Genomic DNA, 6,131 nt, shown 5'->3' with positions numbered 1-6,131 from the left:
TACTATTCCATTGTGTGAATATACCACAGCTTCTCTATCCATTCGTTTGTTGATGGGCACTTAGGTTGTTTCCAACTCCTTGCTATTGTGAACAAAGCCTCAATAAACATGGGTGTGCATATATCTGCTTGGATGTCAGTTACAGTCTCTTTGGGGTATATTCCTAGTAGTGGAATTGCTGGGTCAAATGGTATCTCTATTTGCAACTTTTTGAGAAAGCACCATACCGCTTTCCACAGTGGTTGCACCACCCTTCCAATGATTTGTTCCTTCCGATAAAATGCTCTCAAAGTAAGTGAGATAAGTTACACCATTCTCGCCTCTAAGAAGCATTCTGGTTGTACTTTCTTCAAGATAGATTTGTATGTTCTTTTAGCAGTCCATGGTATATTCAATGCTCTTCACCATTACCACAATTCAAAATCACCAATTCTTCTTCTGTCACCCTTATTCATTGTCCAACTTTTGGATGTATCAAAGCAAATGAAATTGCCAGGGCTTGAATCAGGAACACCTTAGTTTTTTAAATGACATCATTGCTCTTTAGAATTTTAGAGAGGCCCTTGACAGCAGAGTTCCATAATGCAACATTTATTTTGATTGCCTGAGTGCTGCTCTCGTGGCTTAGTGGTAAGGAATTTCCACTGCCAATACAAAAGTACATAGCTCAAATCAACATTCATTAACTGTAACCCAGGAGAAAATTGAGCAGTCTCCTCCCCTGTAATTCACTGTCTCTGAAAATCCACTGGAATATCAGCTATGGGTTGGTTCTAACTCAATGGTACAAAATAAGCAAACATGTGTGATGACTCTGGATACAGTAAAATAATTGACAGCATCAATCTTTCTCCATGTATCATGATGTTCCCTACTGGTCCAATGAGGAGGATTTTTGTTTTCTTTATGTTGAGTTGTAACCCATAGCAAAGTCTATAATCTTTGATCTTCTGTAGTCAGTGCTTCAAGTATTCACTTTCTACGAGCAAGTTTGCATCATCTGCATAATGCCGTTTGTTGATTAGTCTTCTGCCAACCCTGATGACACATTCTTCTTCATATAAACCAGTTTTTGAAATAGTGTTTTTCAGTGAAATACATAGTTTTATTTGCTTGTTTGTGTGTTTTATTTGCTTGTTTGTGTGTTTTATTGTTTTTATACATTCATACATATTGGGATTTGTGGATGTACACTGTGTTTTATATGACTATTTACTATTGATCAATGCCTTTTTTATTTTTAACAACTTTTACTTTTAAAAAAGGTGCTAGTACTCAATGTATATTTACATCTTTTTAAATTTGAATTTATTATTAATTTCAGTAAAAATTTACAGAGACTTTGGATTTCCATTCATTCATTGTTGCACTTTTCTCCCCTCCCAACCCTCCCCCCTCCCAAGTACACTACCCTCTTGGAAAAGTAAAAGAAAAATTCTTTCATTGTTTTACAATCCCTCCCCCCAGGTCCACTCCACCATGTAGCCTTCGATCTAGACTCCTGTCATGACAAAAATACCTAATCACATACCCCTTTAAAACCGTTTTCTCCCTTATCTGTTTTAACGCAGTATACATTATTGAACCTATCTTTCTTAGTCTCTCCCCAACCCCAAGGTCAGTCCTGTTTTACGACAGTGGCACCATGCAGTATTTGTCCTTTTTGACTGAGATACTTCACTCAGCATAATGTCATCCAGAGTGACCCATTCTAAATAATATTGCATGAGCTCCTTGTTTTTCAATGCAACATAGTATTCCATTGTGTGAATATACCACAGCTTCTCTATCTATTCGTTTGTTGATGGACCCTTAGGTTGTTTCCAACTCCTTGCTATTGTGAACAAAGCCTCAATAAACATGGGTGTGCATATATCTGCTTGGATGTCAGTTATGGTCTCTTTGGGGTATATTCCTAGTAGTGGAATTGCTGGGTCAAATGGTATCTCTATTTTCAACTTTTTGAGAAAGCACCATACCGCCTTCCACAGTGGTTGCACCAGTATATTTACATCTTAAAACATTTATCCATTTAAAAAAATACATCCAATGGCACATTAACAATACAAACTGCTTATTAATAATTTATTAAGTCATATTCACCTATGTAAGAATAAACACTAAAATTAATAGACTGTTAACTAACATTAACAAGTATATTAAAAACTCAATTATAAAGAAATAGCAAAATAAATATAAAATTTTAAACAGAAATTTGAAAGCATTATTAGGTAAAGATATTAACTCAAAAGTAGTAGGCAATATTCCAGGTAGCAGAATTAGCTGGATTATATGGAATTTCTACGTTCAAATTTTTGAGGAAACTCTGTCTTCCAAACTGTCTTCCAGAGTGGCTGTACCATTTTACAACCCACCAACAGGATATGAGAGTTTCCACCTCTTTACATCCTCTCCAATACTTATTGCTTATTGCCCTATTAAACTTTTCCACTCCTACTAAGGTGAGATGGTATCTAATTGTGCTTTTGATTTTAATCTCTCCCATTGCTAATGATTTTGAGCATTTCTTCATACATCTGTTGGCCATCTGCAAATATTCAGAGCAGCATTATTCACCATCACAAGAACATGGAAACATCCCAAATGTCCAACCACAACTGAATGGGGTGAGAAATTGTGGTACATTCACAAAATTGAATACTATACAGTACTCAGGAGCAAAAATTTGGAAAAATACTACGTATCTTGGGAGAGACTAGAGAGCACTAAGCAGAGTGAACTAACTCAGTCTCATAAGGGCAAATACTATGTAAGACCATTATTGTAAAAATAGAAGGATAGCTAGTAAAACGTGTATACAGGAAACCAAGGGAGGAAAGGTGGGAACTGAGGGGTGATGATGGTCAAGGGCAAAATCACAGGGTTGTACTATTTAGAGAATGGAGGGAGGAGATGAAGAAAATTGGAAGGATCGTGTCGGAACCTAAAAAGACAGGGTACTGTTGGGCAACATCCAACAGTGATTAATTTTATAATATATAATGCATGGAAATGATGGTATGAAATTCAATGTGAATGAAGAATAATGTGAAATACAATGTATATGAATTGTATAAGCAAACCAATGTTGTTCTTATTTGCCATGAGTTGTTTGTGACTCATAGAGATCATATATACAACAGCTCTGAACTCTGCTCTATCCTGAGACAACCTTATCACCTCTGATACATCTACCTCCATTACCCCAATCACTGAGTCAATCAATTTCACTGAGGGTTTCCTCTCTTATGCTTTACCTCCAAGTTCCCAAGCATGATGTCTCTCTCCAAGGACTGATTGATCCCTCCTTGAAACAGGCTCAAAGTATGTCAGATGAATCTTCAGAATCCTTGCCTCCAAGGAGTAGCCTGGTTTCACCCTCTTTCCAGGATGAACCTGTTTGTTCTCCTAGCAGTCCATGGTTTAGTCAATACTCTTCTCAAGCACCACAGCTCAAAAGCATCAATTTTTCTATCATCTCTTATCCTTTTTCATCTTTCTAACGCATAGCAAGTATTTGTGAAGACCATGGCCTGGATCAGGCACACTTTAGTCTCCTGATAGATATCATTGCTCTTCAGCACTCTGGAGAGAGGTGCCTGACAGCAGATTTTTCCAATGCAATTCGTCTTTTTATTTCCTCACTGCTGGTACCAAGAGTATTGATTGAAGAGCCAAACAAAATGAAGCTGTGAACAATCTCAATCTCTTCACCATCTATCATGATGCTACCAATGGTCCCAGTGGTGAAAATCTTTGTCTTGTTCAAGAAAAAAAACTATTGGGCAATATACCAAACTACAGAGCCCAGTTAACCCTGAAGATGAAGGTGAGCAAGTTAATGCATTTTCTCTCTTAGTTGTTATTGTTGTTGTTAGGTGCCATCGAGCAAGTTGAGCACAACTCATACGACCCTATGAACAAAAGATCTGAACTGCGTTCTATTCTGCACCACCCTTACAATTCCTGACTCCCAACAGCCCAATTTACCCATCACTGTATCAATCCACCTGGATGAGAGTCTTCCTCTCTTTCATCAATCCTCCACTCTTCGCAACATCAAGGAATAGTACCTCCTAGCAACATGTCCAAAGTATGTGAAGTGAAGACTCATCATTCTTGCCTCCAAAGAGCACTCTGTCTGCCCCATCTCCAAGACATATCTATTTGTTCTCTTAGCCATCCATGGCATGTTCAGTGCTCTTCTCCAACACGTCAGCTCAAAGGTGTCAATTCTTTTTCTGTCATCCTTATTCATTGTCCAGGTCTCAGATGCATAGCTAGCAATGGAAAAGTCCATGGTCTGAATCAGGTACGCCTTAGTCCTCAAACTGACATCACTACTCCTCAATAATTTGGAAAGGTCCATAACTACAGATTTTCCCAGTGCAATGTGTCTCCTTAGGCCTATCTATAATAATTTCCTTCTCAGTCCAGCATAAAATTACTGCTGCCCATTTTTAAAAAGTTTGGTCCAATTGTTTTTTCTTTAATTTTAATTCTCCTTGTACATTTATAGCTTTGACAACATTATCATGCAGATTATCTAGAATGGCTTCATGGAATCCATTTGACACCTCTTTTTTTTTGACCTTCACTTTTGTGTTAACATCTCCAATTGTTTATGCCATGGATGTGTCCATAAGCAAGTAATTTCCTTCAAACTGACTTACTCAGAAGCTTTGCCTGCCTTCTTCCCAATGCCAGTTTATGTCTTTCAATGCTTCGTTGCTGCCCTTCTGTTAGGCTTCTACTTGACTCAGGAGCAAAACTTTCAGTTGCAGATGAGGTTGTCAAAAAAATCTCACAAAAAAAAAATTCTAATTCAGTAGCAGTTATACCATGGTAATTATTTTCTATCATTTCATCATTATTTTTTACAAAATCTTCATGTGTAATAGAGGGATCAAGTTGAATTAATTTTAAACTGGTCTGAAATTCCTTTTTATTTCCAAGATATTAAATTTTGTCAAAATTATCTTCAAATTTCAGTTTAGGGAATAGCCTATGTGCCCAGTGCTCTATGTGTCTGATTAGTTTCTTCAAGTCTTCAGCCTCATGACCTTATCTTTGAGCTTTACATTATCAAACATGTGCCTCAAGATTGAGAGCTCTTTCTAGGAAATTAGTCTTTGAGCATCCACTTAGTTATGTTCCTTTTATCTGTTCTCTTTGGAGACACAGGAACAGGTGCTCTTCTCTCTGACTCTTTGTCAAGTTCACCTTTTCACCACCTCCTCTCTCTGGAGAGCCTGGAAGTGGAAAAAGAGAGAAGACTTCATCTTCCACATACTAAAAATCTGGGAGTCCTATTAAGTCATTATTCTGTGGTTCCAGCATCTTTTCTTCTCATGCAAATTGCAGGCAGCTCTAGCCCTGTGTAGGGTGCTCTGCAGGATGATTTGTAGGTTCCTGATCAACACCTTTTATTACCCGATGTCATCAAGTTCCCATTATACCTTGCCTATTCCTTTATCCCCATTCCTCCATCCATCCACTTATCTCTGCTACCCTATTTGTTTTTCTCCCTTCCCCCTCTATATCTATTTCTCATATTTGCTAAATGCAATAGTAATATTGTCCTTTCATTAATTCATTCTAGGATGATCCTCCCTGATACTGATATTTTACAGTGTTCACTGTCTGTACATTCTATTTCTGTTCTCACCATTCCCTTCACCCCCACGTACCTTCTTATTTTGAGAGTAATTCTCTTACGCAGTATTTGTGCTTTTGTAACTGAGTTATTTCACACAACACAATGTTTTTTAGACTTGTCCATGCTCTATAGTATTTTACAAATTCTTTATTGTCTTGTACTGCTGTGCAGTATTCCATAATGTGAATGTATCACAATTTATCTATTCATTTGTTGTTGAATGTTTGGAATGTTGCTATTGTCAATAATACTACTGTGACTTTTCTTGCTTAATTTTCTTGAATATGCTCTACTGAGGATTGTTGTTGTTGTTGTTATGTGCCATCGAGTCGTTTCCGACTCATAGCGAGCGACCCTATGCACAACAGCTCTAAACCCTGCCCTATCCTGCGCCAACCGCACCGCCTCCGACACACCCATCCCGATTACCCCAGTCACCGAATCAATCCATCTCATAGAGGGTCTTCCCCTC

The 6,131-nt window shown here is 37.8% G+C and overlaps 1 protein-coding gene and 1 pseudogene across 1 annotated transcript in view; one reads left to right on the top strand and one right to left on the bottom strand.

Annotated features, from left to right (window-relative positions):
- LOC102851924 overlaps positions 1-5,340 on the bottom strand; it is a 21,061-nt pseudogene extending 15,721 nt beyond the window's left edge.
- Positions 1-6,131, top strand: part of HECW1 (HECT, C2 and WW domain containing E3 ubiquitin protein ligase 1) — a 384,473-nt gene that overhangs the window by 190,056 nt on the left and 188,286 nt on the right. The gene's annotated exons all lie outside the window — the stretch shown is intronic.

The sequence above is a fragment of the Elephantulus edwardii genome, unplaced genomic scaffold, assembly GCF_000299155.1.
Source record: "Elephantulus edwardii isolate Elephantulus edwardi_28Jun2011 unplaced genomic scaffold, EleEdw1.0 scaffold00276, whole genome shotgun sequence".
In the NCBI taxonomy this organism is placed as follows: Eukaryota; Metazoa; Chordata; class Mammalia; order Macroscelidea; family Macroscelididae; genus Elephantulus; species Elephantulus edwardii.
Note: the sequence above shows the minus strand (reverse complement) of the source record. Positions and strands in the feature narration are given on the sequence as shown.